We start from the raw sequence: 16,346 nt of genomic DNA on the forward strand, positions 1-16,346 counted from the left end.
CATTGAAATAAAGTTTTTAAAATATGGTATGGGTTTAAATTTTTAAAATGTATTGCAATAAAAGAGCCACTGCAATTAATTTCCCTCAAAACAGTCACAAAATATTGCTTTAAACAAACTTATCCCAGTGTTCTTGCTACTTTCTGAAACAGTTCTGGAAGTCTTTTGTGAGTCTTGTTTTGTTTTGTTTTTGGTACCGGGGATCGAACTCAGGACCTTGTGCTTGTGAGGCAGGCAGCGGAACCACTGAGCTAAATCCCCAGCCCTCTTTTGTGAGTCTTTATGAACCCTAATCAAAAATATGGTGGATGCTGTTGCTCTGTGCCATCCAGCAGAAAGGCAGGCTCATTAAAATACCATGGTGTGTCAATCCCTAGAGCGAAGAAACAACCTACAGAATGGGGAAAACTTTGCCAGCTACTCCTCAAAGAACTAATATCTAGAATACAGAATGTCAATGATTAATGCCAGTGTATCTTTTACTGTAATAAACTTTAAAAATTTAAACATTCTCCATATTTTTCAATTACCCTTTGTAGGACCACAATCCCCTGTAATTGCTTAATACTGTCATTAGATTTGTTTGACACAGTTTTTAGTTGCCTATTTCTTTCTTGTTCTCCCAGTTGTTATTTCTAAGCAGCCATTTGCTTCATTAACTGGACATTTTCCCCTAGTTGCTGAGGAGCAGAGAAATGAATGGGAAGGACAACTGAGCTTTTTACTTAATAAAAAGTAACCAAAAAGCAAGTAAAATTAAGTGAAGATGCAGCGTCTACAACAGAACAAAGCACACAGAGTGGGCACCTACTGCAGGGATGTTCAGCGTTGCCCATGTGGACCCATCACCTAGAAATCTTGTTAAATTCATTCCCTCACAAGTTCCATGATTGTACATTTGTCATAAGTTCTCAGCTGATATAAATTGGGTAGGCATCAATTATCCCTCTTTCCTTGTATTTATATCCTTGTGTGTTTCTCTGCTGCTGAGTATAGACTGGTTCTTTAGATTAGGTTCTCAGATAAAATATGGCAAAGTGATGGGATGTGACTACTGAAAAAGACTACACAAAAACTGTGGCTTTTGTCTGAAGCCTGCTCTCTGATGCAGAGGGAAACCGTGCATGCTGTGAACTGCTCTGTTGTGAGATTCACAAAGGAGGATTTGAAATCTCTGGGCAACATCTAGCAGGGTAAGAGACCTGTCAGCTGCCAACAAGCACACAGTAAGCTTGGAAGCTGAGCCTCTTTGCATGGAGCTTTGAGATGACTGCAGCTCCAACTGGCACCTCGTGGCAGTCTTAGGAGAAACCCAAGACAGAGATACTCAATCTGTAACCGGATCCTGACTCACAGAAGTGTGAAGCATACTTGTTTGTGTTTGAATTTGCACAATTTTGGGGTACTTGTTACACACAATGCCTAACCAATACACCACTGGCTGTTGCTCTATGGACCACACTTTGATTAGCAATGCACTGGAGATCTTTCTACTTGTGAATAATTTGGAGTCAGTGGAACCTAGAGCACTATGGCTATGAATTTCTACTCATCTGACATATAGCTTTGTAGTGGGGAAAAAAGCAATGAATACTGTTAAGTAGTTAAATATTTATTGATAAAAACAAAGAATCTTCACGAGAAATCAAGGTCCACATTGTAGAGACCATCTGCTTCTCTAAAGGAAAATCTTTTTTGGCCCTAAGAGAAACTGGTTTCATACCCTAACGAGGAAATGACAGATAATATGTTTGGTGATTAGTGACATAAATGATATGTTCAGTGGATGTCTCATAAATAAGAGTACCCAAAATTTGAAGGTCATAGAAAGTAGAAAATATACTAATCAGATAAGATAAACTGACATAATATTCAAACACAATTTGAAGAGTTTAGAATACATCAAGAGATTAACATACATTTCTGAATTTTCAATACTGACAACTTAATTAAACTGAATCTTGCCTCCAGAATTCTTTATTTAATTTGAAAAGGCACTTCACCTTGGCCTCGCAAGGGGGAAAGGGGAGGAGATTATGATGAAAGTATTGTGCCTATGAGCCATACAGTTTTGTTTACTTTTTCATATATTAACTCAGTTTCTTCAGAAAGACCTTCTGTATCATGGTCCTTTTGCATAGGAAATATAGCTGAAGCAGTGGTACTTTGTTGAAACCCATGTTTAACATCCTGTTGATAGCTTGATAATATAAGAAGTGCTTTACCCTAGGATGCTGAGGATTTCCTGTGGAAACCTTTGCATGAGATGTTCCAGATGGGACAGTCTCTCTGTTGGAAGCAGTGATCTAAGTCTCAGTGGCTGGGAACAATGAGTGGAGGAGAAGACAGTAAGAAATACCTGCTGTATCCCAGCATTCGCTGATGATACATTGACTTTCTACCTAGTGATTTACTCAATCTTGGCTTTTAACGGTGTTTTGGAGAATACTAATAAAAGTATCTATCATTTATCAGAAGCTTTCTGTGTGCTATGCACTTAGTGAAATCCCTTAAAAATCAGTTTGTCTAATAAATGTAATATCACAAATCTATGATGAAACTGGTTATTATTCTCATTATGGTTCCAAATTGACATGTAGAGCCTGGAAGACATCACTCCCATTTTCCCAACAAAAAAAAGGTGAACAAAGTATATAATCCAACTACTCCTAAAACAATCAGCAAATTAAGGTGACAGGACAACGGCTGCTTTGGAAGATATGAGATACAAGGTGGATACAAAGAATCATAGCTTACTGGAAATAGAAGCCCAGAAGTAGAAGGCTCCAGCTAATGCCACTGTCAGCAGAACAATTAAAATTGCAATTGATGGCTTGCTGGAGGTCCAGTGTGGACTAGAGTATGAGTTAGAAACCCTAAGGGGACTCAGGTTCCCTGAGGGGCGACCTTTGCACTTTCATGAGTTTTACACCCAGGAACCCTACTAGGCTCTGTGATTCTCATAGCGGGAGGAAAGCTCTGAAATATGCTCAGACTTGTCTGTTCTTCTTAATTAAGCTTGCCCTTAAGGGAAAATGTTTTTACCAGAGCCTAACACTGGAGGGGTTTACCAAAGCCTAAATGACAGGAGAGAAGGAAAATTTTCAAGCCAGCCTCACTCAAAGACTGAGTGAGATATAATCACCAACTGTAGCACATGTGCTCTTCCTGGACACCATACTACAAAATCAGTGAGGACACCTTACTGCTAGAAAACAACAGGCGATGACAGCCAAATGGTCTGCAGGCCCTGACCCTTAAAGAGTGCCTAAGAAAACTGAAAGATAAAAAATAGACAGATACAAGAATATGAGAGGAGATTTTAGTCACTAAGATCTACAGCTACAACAAATAGTAAACAGAATCTAACTCCCAGTTACATATACATAAAACCTCACATTAAAAGCCTACATCAAGGCATATTATATTCAAACTATAGAAAACCAAAGAGAGAAAATCTTAAAAACAAAGCCAGAGAGGGGAATAAAAGACTTCATCTCTAGAACAAGGATAAAAATTACACTACATTTCTTTTTCAGAAACCACCTAAGCAAGGATTGTGGAGTAAAATATTTAAAGTCCTGAAAGGAAAAGGAAAAAGAAGTACCAGCTAGAATTCTGAATCCAACAAACTTATCCTTCAAAAGCAAAGGAACAGTTTGGGAAGATAAATAGGTTCTAGAGAGGGCTGAAGGTGGTAGCTGCACGTCAGTGTGAATGTACTTAGTTCCACTGAGAAGTAAGCTTTATTATAGATATTTTCCCATAATTTAGAAAAAGGTAAGGAGAAACAAGACCTTTTCACACAAATAAAAACTGAGGGAATGGTAGACCCACCATACAAGAAATTTTAAAATAAGTCATTCAGAGAGAAGGAAAATGATACAGGCCATGAATTCAGAATTACACAAAGAACAGAAGAGTATTAGAGGGGGGAGTATATGAACATGAAAGAAAATATTTCATTTTTCTTATACTTAAATGAGCCAACAAATTGTACTGTGTTTAAAATTACTTCAACTACAATGTGGTTGGTGATTATAGCTTCAGATAAGTGAAATGAATGAAGAAACTAGGAGGAATGGGACTATTCTAATATACAGTACTTACATTATCATAAAGTGGTATAATATTATTTGGACTTAAATTAGCTGAAATATGTGCTGGAAACTCCAGGATATCCATGAAAGAAGAATTTTAAAAAAGAAGTACATTTGCTACGCTGTAAGAAGACTAAGTGGAATCAGCTAAAAATACTCAAGTAAAACCAGAGAAGTGGGAGACTAGCAAGGGGTGGTAGTGGTAAGAATGAAGAAGGAAAATGATTAGAAAGTAGTTGCATACATATGGGATATATTTTAATCCACCTAAATCAATATTCACTCCAAATATGAATAGATACATCAATTAAACTGTCAGAGAAGATAAGCAAACAAGACCCAACTGCATGTTGTCTATAAGAAATCATTTAAAATACAAGACATAGAGTAATCATTATGGAGATGAAGGAAAAAGACTCAGAAGTAAAGTATCCTTGTTCAAATTCTTGCAGCTTTTAAATGGCAGATCCAGAATCCAGCTAAAATTTAATTAATTACATTATACTAGTCTTTTCCTCAAGCTTCACTGCCTAAGAATGAGGCCTTTCTATTCCCAGGCTATAAAAAATAATCAACCTCTTCAAAAACTTACTGGTAATCAATCAGCTTACCATACCAGCTTTTTTTCCAGTCTCTGTTTTAGACTTTGGTTATCTATTAGTTGAATAAAACCAAAAAGACCAATCAAAGCACAAAAAAGAGCTATTAACACTGAAAGCAAGGATGTGCATGACATTCTGCCTAACCTTGGTAGAATGCAGAAATGACACTGTTATTCTAGTTGAGGAACTTTACAATCTAGAAATGGGCATCTCTCATCTTATTTTTTCCTCGAGGTATATCATAAAAGAAAACAAAAGAATGAATACAATCTGTTTTTTACCTGAAATATCCAAAATTCCTTCAAAATATAGATTTCTACAAGAATAACAAAAGTAGGGCCAGGGATTTAACTCAGTAGTTCCGCCGCCTGCCTCACAAGGCAAGGTTCCAAGTTCGATACCCAGTATCAAAACCAAAACAAAACAAAACAAAAGTTGTTTAAAAATCTTACTCAACATTTGGAGGATATGAAGCAAAGTTTCAAAGTCTCTTCAGTGCTATCGAGGGGTGCAGCCTAAGAAGCCCATCAAAGGATCACTTAATTAGCTATGGGGATACATTTTGTGTGGCCTGCTATTCACTACCAACATGGCCCAGATTTGCGCGGTTGTTAGTTGACTTGTGTATTTGTTGCCTGAAGAGATGCCTTTGGTCTAGTAAAAAGATAGTCTCAAAAATTACAGCTCTGTCCTTAAATTGGGAAACTGATTGCATACACCTTTTCTGAGAAAATGTATAACTTGTCCCCCTAGTTCTCTTTTGAACCAGATGTACCATGTTGCTGCTAAATTAATCTTTGATACACATTCTTCTGTATTTGTGTGGGAGTCATGATTTCAGCTTCACCACCTGACAGACCTGGTGTTTGCCCTGAAGAAGCACAGTGTACTCATCTGCTAGCGCAAGTTACAGAGCTGCCTAAAAAGCGCTGGAGGAAATCACAAGCTGCAGTACAACGTTCCTTTTTGGTCCTCCATTTTGATTTCTAGTTCAGCGTTTTTGTTGTTCTGGTTTTGTTGTTATTGTTGTTGTTGTTGTTATTTCAGATCCTGGCTGAACAGTTCCATATGTCTTGTTTAACTCATTTGCCTGGGTCATGTCCATTTTACTAGACTAGTGGTATCAAAACATGTACCACTAGGTTATCTCAATCATTTGTCAAGAGATTCCCCCATGGATACATAAAGCTTTCAGTTCCAGGCACTAGGAGGTAGTAAAAAATTCTATCCTACTTGGGAATGTTCTAGACTTTTAAGAAAAAAAGCTCGCAAAAATGCTAGTGGAGAATCAATTTTATATAAAAATCAAGGTGAATATTTGGACATGTATTGGTTTGATAATTTTAGTTTATTAATATCTAAATGTCTTTTCCTTGTTTTGTCAGTATGGAGAATAAATACACTAACTTTTTGAGATTCATACTTGTTTTCTATTGAAGATAGTTAATTTTATCTTCAAAAAAACTGGTTTACTGATGAAATAAACTAATGTTCCTTGTATATAATGTTTAAAATTATTCAAATATATTGAATTGCAATTCTGAACCTTTTTTGTACAACTGAAATTATATTCCATATTGAGTCAGTTTAATATAATTTGCAAGATTGTTATTCATTTTAGATTTTAGACTAATGTATTAAACCAAGTTAATTTAATTTTAAGGTTTAATAGTAAAACTAAATATAAGCTGAACATTTAAAAAGAATATTGAAACACTAGTCACCAACTGTGGTAGATATATTTGTTTCTTTTCTTAACACGTATTAATTGTACAAATTAGGTTTGTGGCACTTCTATACAGGTGTGTGTTGGACATTGATTATGTGCATGCTCCTTTGTTTTTTTATTTTAATAAGTTAAAAATTGGCTATACTTTTGTGTAATTTTAGTGGACGTATTAATTTTACCACCTTCAAAAGTGCAAAGGGTATTTTTGGCTGTGGAGATTTTATAATGTAGTTGTGTAGGTTTGTTGGACTGCTAAAAGGCTTATGACATACATTGTTTAAAGTCTGTTTCTCTCTCTGAAAGATTAGCAAATCTGATTAAAAATGATGGCTTATATAGGTGATTGAGACTGTAGCAGGAATAATCATCTCACTAAAATGTGTTATTGCTTATAAAAGAGAAGTGTTTTTATTTTCAACTAAAATGTTTGTTTGTTCCAGAATGTGTTTGTTCCAGAATAAAAGATAAACTTGAGTTGATACAGAAAACTGAGTAAATATTCAAACACCAACAACCCCCCCCAAAAGGCCTGACAAATCTCAACCTTTTTTAATAATATCTACAGTAATTATTTTGTAAAAGACAAATGTATAAAGATGTTGGTAAAATTGGCTCAGTTTTGATGGATTTATTAAAAAGACAATTTTTAAATGGAGCAAGTGAATTGCTGTAAAATATTATATCCATGTAAAACGAGAATAATTTATTTCCTCTGTTGGAAGAAAAATTGATATAAAATAATTCAATTTGCTCTTACCAAGTAAAGCCAAAGTTGTGTGTAATTTGGTCAAGTAGTAGAGATTCTTTATCTCACTTGAATAACTTTTTGAGCTTTGTGCTGACTTTGGCATGCTCTTGATTATTAAAAAAAATCCTTTAAAAAATAGTTCCAATTTCAGACTATACTTGTTCTTTGTTTTCAGGCACATATGAGAGTGCTTTAATCAAATATCTAAATCTTTTCAAATAATACTTTTCAATTTTACCTTTCAAAATCAGACTTGTAAATTCAGGGCAGGGTGGGGGGATGAAAATGCCTTTTACATCCAAAATGTTCTTTGGATCCTCTGCAAAGGCCCAAGGGGAATCTCCTGGGATGAAGATCACTAGACAGCAGCTGTATAGCAGTCATGGCCAATGAATGAGCAAGCTTGGGTTCCAATAAAAGTATTTAAAACAACAGGCAAGCTGCATTCAGGCAGTCAGTTGGATGCCCAGGTCACAGCCTCACAAGTATTAAATACAAAAACAAAAACAAAAACAAAAACACACCAGAAAACATTCTCTGGTTAATGGAACTCAGTTTCCTTTTCCTAGCAGGCTGACCTGTTACTCTTCTTCTTCCTTTGACCATCTTTTCCATCCTGATGGCTTCACTCACTGAGTTAAGTAAATCTTTAGAATAAACTTATTTTCTATTTGTGTAAGTCATGTTTTTACCTTTTAGAAAAAATGTACTTGCATAGAATCAACAAACACAGCCACAGACATAAATCTTATTAGAAGCTATAAAACATAGGTGGGGTCAGAACAGTGGACAATATATGTAATTCAAAGGAACTTAAAAATGTGGCTCTGCTAAGGTAAGTACCCATGAAATATCTGTCTTTAGAGCTTCAGCTCCTTGTTAGCCTTTATATATTTACTTCTTATATTTTATTCATCAAAAATCTGTCACCCTGATTGTCTAGGACAAAGTCACACAGTGAATTTAATACTTCAAGTATGACTAAATAAGCTTTGTCTTTTCAGTGGGAATCATGGTGAATTCCATGAAGAAGAAATGGATTTGCTCTTTCTGATGGATTTATGTCTCTGGTTATCTGTGTCTGAAAATACATACAAAAAACAAACCAAAGCGCTTATTCTCAGTTACTCAACCACCAACACAGAATGTTTCTGTAACCAGACACACGGGGCAGGGCTTTTGCTACACCAAGCAGGTGAGGACTGGTGTTGCCGGTAATAGCTGGGTGTCCACTTCAGCTCTGACCCTGTGTGTGGAGATAAGATCCACCCCACAGTTAAGGGCTCAGTACCACAGGATGATCCCCCACTTCCTGTGCCAAGCGCCAGGTCTTTTTACCTGTGCTTTGGATAAGCTAGCTATAAGTCTGGTTTCCATGATCCTGTCTTTGGGTTTGATTAATATGCTAGAGTAGTTTAAAGAACTTAGGAAAGCATTTCATTTATATTTACCACTGTATTGTAAAGAACAATCCACAAGATACTTGAAGGGATGGATAAGGCTGGATAAGGCGGGACATGTAGGGAGGAGCACAGGTCTTCTATTCTCTCCGTGTGCCCCAAACGCTGGAAACCTCAGTCTCAGCTATTCTGCAGCTCTCTGAACTCCGTCCTTGTGGTTTTATGGATGTCTCACTACAGGGTCAAGATTGATTAAATTCTTGGCCAACCTACCCTCCAGGCCCTCCTTCCTTCACTGGTCTCCAGTGGTTGGGTGTGGGGCTGAAACTCTCAGCCAGACAGTCCTGCCCTGGTCTTTCCAAGGTGGTCCCCACATGGATGTCACATAAGTCCTGCTAGCCAGCACAAGAAAAGCATCTGTTACTTTGCAGATTCCTAGGATTTCAGGAGTTGTATACTATAACGTTGGGAGGAAGTCTAAATACATATTTCACAATATCACTCTGTGATTCAGCATATACTGAGTATTAAGTATTGTGACGGTTCAGTGTCAGTAATCTTACTTAATTCTTTAAATTTTACTTCTGTAATTCGTTTAGTGACATCTCTGGCACCAGAGATTGTCAATGCCTAAATTTACATTTTTCTTTTAGAAACTGAAGTATTTAAACCACTTTTTGCAAGCTACTATTTGAAAAATTATCACACTCATTTTAAATAAAATTCTATACACTGAAATAGCAGTATCTAAAATGTTAATTTTTCTTTACAATTTACTATTCTAGAAATTCATTCTAATTAATGCAGACAATTTTACCTGGACACCTGAGGGTTTGGTCTCCTTTGAAAGTGATGTAATATTTGTCATGTTTATAATACACTGATCCATTTCCAGCAAGAATAACATACAAAGAAATTTAAATCAGAGGTGGGAGTTGTTTTGTAATTGATTTGCTCCTATGGTCTAATTATCCATTGATGTGTAATTTAGTAGGCATAATAAGGGAACCTAAAACTTTGGTTTTAGCATTAGTTTCACCAGTAACTGAATCTAATCTTATGCTTCCACTTAGCTATTAGATTAGACCATTGGGGACCATCTTTAAAATTCTTATAAAAGAATTTAAGAAATAAGAAAAATAAATAAATAAAATTCTTTTCAGCCCTACAATGCCTTGGCTAATACAGTATTTAAAAAATATCAGAATACAGTTTGCAATGAAAGGCGAAGTTTCATTCATGTGCCCAGTAAGATACCATTGTAATGACCCCAGAGTTGTATTTTGGAAGATGATTTATTGGAAGAAAGAGTTTACACATGAACAAGGATTTTTCAAAATAGGGAATTTTTCAAAGTACAGGAAAAACATACACATTGGTGACAAATACGAAGAGAAATAATGAAGAATTGGTAACCATGAACTCCTCTGGTACAGTGGATCGACTCTGCCCAGTGGCTTTTATTCATAATGTGGTATATGGAGGAACAGAAATTCCTAAAAGAGGAGCAACAGGCATGTGCAGTACATGGCAATGGAGCAGAGAGTAAGGGCAGGTGCACTTTTGTTGGGAGAAGAATTCATACAACAGTGAGATAGGTGTGGACATTTCAGAGCAAGAGAGACACTGTAATTTGAGTCTGGAAGGAGGAAAATAAGCAAAAGCCCAAAGATATAAAAGTTTACTTTGTTTCTCATAAAGTGGCAATGCAGAGAGGTGGAGGTGGCAAGGGGAGGCATTGGAAGGTCAGAGCTACTGAGCCAGGGCACCCTGGGAAACACCACGGTAGTCCACTCCTCAGGGATGCTCAGGGGCTCCCTAGCAGAGCTCTGTATCAGAGCTCCAATTCCACCTGTACTGCAGGCTACGACCTTCAGCTGCCCTAAAAAACTCATGAGGGTCCAGGCGTGGTGACATCCACCCGTGACCTCAGCCACTAGGAGGTTAAGGAAGGAGGACCGTTGCCATGTTCAAAGCCAGCCATGCCAACTTGGCAGGACTCTGTCCCAAAACATAAAGAATAAAGTAAAAAAAGTCTGGGGATATAGGCCAGTGTCAGAGAATTCCTGGTTCAATACCCAGTACCTCAAAACAAACACAAAGCTTCGAGGGGTTTTGTTAACTTCTCAGACCCATTCTTCTTTGTGGGCAACAACTATGAATAGACTAGCAACTACTAAAATCAACAAAGGATGTTAGAGAAAGATAATTGTGCCAGGGAAATTAGCTAAGGGCTGCAGTTTTACTGTTTAATTCTCTTTCTAGAGTGGATGCTCACTCTTCTAGTGCTTAACTGCAAATACTCTCATTCTCCTGAATCCAGAGGAAGAGATTCACTCTGATGAGGAGGGGCTGAGCCAGGAATAAAGAAATTAAAAAGTTAATCTGAATGTGCAAAGCCTGGCTACTTTCCACTCCTCAATCTGAGACAAAAATGAGGGCAAAAGACTCTTCAAGTATACGACAACAGAGGTCCAGAGGGCTTGACTCCGAATGCTTACTCTGCTCTCCCACTTCCTCCCCATAAACCCAATATAACTTTTCTTAAAATTCTCATGCAAATATGTTCTTCCTCTTGGGTTTTGAGTTCTTCTTCCTTTTTGGGAGAACTTTCTTAAGTTTCTCTGAAGTCTGTTTATGCTTTTTTTTTTTTAATGAACAAAAAAGAAGTTTGTCACATGACTTTCAAATGGAATAAAGCTCATTGTTCCCAGTTTTAGCTACTAAACACACATGCATGTTTTAAATTGATCTATTTTAAAATGTTTTAAAAGCAAGATTTCCTTTTAAATTGAATCCTTGTTGCAGTTTAATGAAATTGATGAAAAAAAAACTTTTTAAATGATAGATATTTTAAAAGCATACACTTCACTTTAGGAGGCATATACATGTAAATATATGTATATATATGTATATGTATATGTATATATATGTATATGTATATGACTGGTGCTGAAATATAAGGAATAGGGGATACAAATCCATAAGGTATACATCCAACAATTGCTAATTCACAAATACTCATCAGCAAGTTTCCTAATATATTTAAAATAATATCCCGATACTATGCTACTTCCGAGAGTTGCAGCTAAACTGTATTAGTTATAACTTGCGGAGTGCTTTTCCTTTTAAATATAGTACCCTTAGGAATTATTGTCACTATTTTTATTTTCTAAAGCCTTATAAAATTTAAAATGTATCCAATGGAGTAAAATAATATTCCATACAGCTTGGTACACTAAAAAACAGGTGGTTTTGATCTCTAACAACTCAAGTTAGAGTACCATTCTTCCACTCATCAGCTCTTGGACTTTTGTCAGCTAAACATATTCCTTAATGTTTTCTTTACATAAATTCACAAATCCAAAAACTGGTACTCATTATGTACCTGACAATATGGTCTGGAGAAGTGCAGGAGAAATGTGTGAATTTCACTTAGAGCCCGGCCACTAGTGCTCAATAAAATATAGCTGTCTCCTCTGTTTATAAAATGGTACAGTGTAGGCCAAAGGGTATGGAGTTACACTTATGTAGGATGAATAAGTCCAGAGATCTAATGTACAGTATAAGCACTATAGTTAATAATATTGCATGGTATACTAAAAGTTTGCCAAGAGAGTTTTAGGTTCTTGTACCACAAAAATTTTAGAAAGGTAACCATATAAGATGATTAGTACATTAATTTGCATAAGTAATAACTATTTCACTACGTATATCAAAACATCAGGTTCTACACCTTAAATATACACAATAAAAACCAAAATAGCATAAATTTTAAAAATACCTGCTATGTTCAAAGATGTTGGAATTTAATGCAGGTAAGCAGGTCAATTCATTTTGTTTCCAACACAAGTTCGATCCCCGGTACCAAAAAAAACCCAAACAAAAACCAAAAATCCCAAACAAACAAACCTGGTTGTTCTCTTGCTCAAAAATTGTTTATATGGTGGTTGTAGAATAGAAAATCTGTCCAATATTGAATTACCTAATTATTTTTAATTTTAATTTTTAAAAATCCTATTTAAATTTAAAAATCTAATGTTATTGACACTGTGTTGCTCTGAAGAATTACATGTATATATTGAGTAACTGGGTCCATACATTCATTAGTGATTATTTCCATGCAACAGTGCAAGATGGACTGTAGATATGCATAAGATTTTCAGATTCCCAGTGCTAAAAGAAGCCATAGTTACTGATGGAGCTAGACAACCACACATTTTGAAACATATGCAAAACCAAGACTGGTGACTTGCTCAAAATTATATCAGCATTTGGTATTAAAATCAGACTAACACTCAATCTTCCAATACCAATATACTGATATTTCCATAATACTAAAAAAACAGAATTTTTAATGGTATGATCAGTATGGTATTAACTTTTAATATTCCTTAAACACTTTTGGATGACAGTTTAGGACTGGATAGAAATTAATATCTTCTTCAAGAAAGGAACAATTCTACAATTTGGATTAAACAGGAACTGGCCTGCATGAGAATTCATGCATGATTCCACTCTATTATATTTGATGTCATACACACTTTGACTTAAATTCAATAAATACTTTACAAACAAGCAAGGGTCACTCCACACATTTTATACATAAGGTAATGGGATTGTGATGATGTTACAGTTATCTAAGGGTTATACACTGATTCATAAAAGGTGGCTGAAAATACAAATATATTACCAATTTCTATTCTTATCCTCTAATGTTCCTTATATCTGTAAATGATAGGCAAATAGCTATTCTAGCACTATAAAATAGCATGTATTCAATGTTAATTCATCAGTTCTGGTTTTGAACACCCACAAATGAGGATGATAAAAGCAGATGTCTGGCACATGGCAACAGATGAGTCACCACATTTATAAAGTGCTACTGGGAATAGCATGGTTCATTTTTCTCAGTTCTTATCAAAAAGGTGAAAAGAATGGACAAGAAAACCATTTAGGTAGTGTAGATTTAACTGGGTCCTAACTTTTCCACAGTTTTTAATTGTCATATTAAAATATGGGACTTGTAGCTTGTTAGTATGTATCATCTCATAGTGCCCACAACCAAGGAGAAAAATCCATGAACAAAAGTGAAAGAACTATAGGAAGGACCCTACAAGACCACTACCAAAAATATGGCTGCTGGTGGCAAGAATGATGGGAGCAGCTGGTAATGATGACATCATCAGGACACGTCAAGACACCAGTCTTCCAACCCCAGTTTTCATTATGCTTGCTCATATGATGCCCTATCATAATATTACACTGAAACTCTCACCTCTGAAGCATTTATAACTTTATATTATAGTTATATACACCTTTAATTATGAATTAGAAATAAGAATGATGCTTATGCTAACACTTTTGACTCAATAACCATACAATACTATAGAGATACCTTAAATGAGGATGCTTACCCACTGAACTACTGTCTAAATTATTGTTCATTTTTAACAAATATCCTGTTATTATTTGGAGGTGGTTTGACAAATATAATGAATAAACTCAGGAGACAAGAATGAAAAAAGTATTTCTGCTAATTAATAACTCGATTTTTTGGGATAGAACTGTGGAATAATTAATAAAGATTATGCCAAATTGTATGTTTCTTTTTCTTTTTTAGACAGAGTCTCCCTACATAGTTCAGGCTGGTCTTGAATCACTATGGATCCCAGGTTGGGCCCAGGCTTGAACTCACAGCAATCTTCCTGCCTCAGCTTCCTGAGTGCTGGGATTAGAGGGATGCGCCACCACACCATTTTATGAGTTTTTAAAATAAGGCTTTGTTGAGTCAATTTGAGTTTTGTCTTGTAAGGCAAATATATAACTCTTACACAAAATCAATATAGAATCTGCTGAATTAAAACAAAACCCAGAAGCCTTTCCTAAATTATAACACAGAAAAAAAGAGAGTTACTACAATAAAAGCTCAAGCTTTTGAATAAACTATGACTAGAGCATAAGACGAACTTTTACTAATCAAAATCCTGAGGGATGTATCTTTAAAAACTATGATCTGTATTGCACCTGGACTCCTCCAAATTAGCGACATAGCTTATTTTTCCTTCTTCAGTACCTATCCTGATTCCAAAATATAATGTGTACAAACAAGTAAAACACATTCATCTTTCCTAACATTTTGTATGGGCCTCTTTCATAGCATATTCAGAATGTGATTCCTGTTGCCACTCTTCAATAATAGGAATAGAATCCTTCCATGCTAGGGTTGCAATTCTCAGGAGCTCATTCCTCAGGAAGTAGGGTAAAGACCAGCTTGGTGATGTACTGAATTCTGGAAAATAAGTATATTCCCACAAGTAAAGTCCTCTGTTTCATGGTGCAATCGGAAGAGCTCTGGTAAGATGTAACTCAGAGGTAGTGGAGACTTTTGTAATCAATAAGGAATGATGTTTTGATTTTTTTTTCTTATTGTTTTGTAATACCACACAGAATTTTTCAACCAACCCAAGTTAACTTTCATAGTGACAATTAACAATCCTAAAAATAACAGCAAAAACAATAATACCTAGACTTCAGTAAACTTCAGGCATTAGGACAAATATTTCTATACATTTTCTTTAACCTATTCTTAGAAAACTCCCAAAGAGTAGCTAGTACTGTCTTCAAGTGTAATTCAGAGAAAGTTTCACGTTAGAAAGTGATGGGGGTGGGATTCAAGCCTCTATCTTCCCGGCTCTGAGCCCCTCCTGCTTCACCTACTTATTTACCTCAGAGCAAGAGCTTAGAAGACACAGCCTGCAGTCACTACTTTTTAAAATTACTAAAATGTTTAATCTGACAGTAGGAAAATAACTCATGCATTAGAAAATCATGTTGGAAAAGGAATGGCATTTTTTCTTTAGTCTAGGAATTATTATGAAAATAAATTTAAATGTGGAAAAGATCTTCATCACAACAAAATTTGAGAAATTTCTTAAATATCCAATATTGGGGAAATGGATATAAAATAGAATATGTTTCAAGCAATACAAGTTTAAGAAAATCATATAGGAAAAGGTATGCAATACAGCTTTTAACAGAGGAATAGGCTATAAGCAAAAAAAGGTATGTTTTGAATTATAACTTCAACACTGCAAAATATAATTGCAGAATAAAAACACTGGAATCAAATAAAAAGTTAATAATGGGTTCTGGGAAATCTAATAATAGTTTCTGTTCCCTTTGCTCTTATATTTTGTGTGCTTTGTCAAGTATTTATCAGGAGTATACATTATATTATATGGTATATTTTAATCAGAAAAGATCTTTAATTACAAAATAAATCAAACAATCATAAGCAGGGAATTTCATAAATGAGAAATCATGGGTAAATGTCACTTGGATAATTAAAATACTTAAATTTATTTTTTAGAAAACTTCAACATAGTAATAAAGGCAACTTTAATTTATTGAGATCATATTCTGAAATCATAACATCCATTTAATAGTGGAATTATATCTGAGAGGAAAAAAATATTTTCCTGAAATATTTATGTCTTATACAAGTTTAATGTTTATATTCTTTCTATTCCTGTTCCAAAAATGTTTGTGTCATTTTTGTTTTACTGGATATTTTCATTCCTTAGTAATCAACAGTATGTTTTCGTGTTTATGACTAGTTCAGAAATACAGCATCCTCTAAGGATTCTATAATATAAAACATATGAAAATTATTTGGTTCCCAAGAACAGACTTATAAGAAGAAAAAGGATGTAAAAGCACAACACAACTTTCACAATGTAACTTCTCTCAAAAAACAACTACCAT

General features: G+C 35.2%; 1 protein-coding gene across 2 annotated transcripts in view; it reads right to left on the reverse strand.

The window, feature by feature from the left end:
• Lurap1l (leucine rich adaptor protein 1 like) overlaps positions 1–16,346 on the reverse strand; it is a 46,410-nt gene that overhangs the window by 13,747 nt on the left and 16,317 nt on the right. The gene's annotated exons all lie outside the window — the stretch shown is intronic.

Source organism: Heterocephalus glaber, unplaced genomic scaffold (genome assembly GCF_053883595.1).
Source record: "Heterocephalus glaber isolate CG9 unplaced genomic scaffold, H.glaber_assembly_v1.0 deba00001481, whole genome shotgun sequence".
NCBI lineage: Eukaryota > Metazoa > Chordata > Mammalia > Rodentia > Bathyergidae > Heterocephalus > Heterocephalus glaber.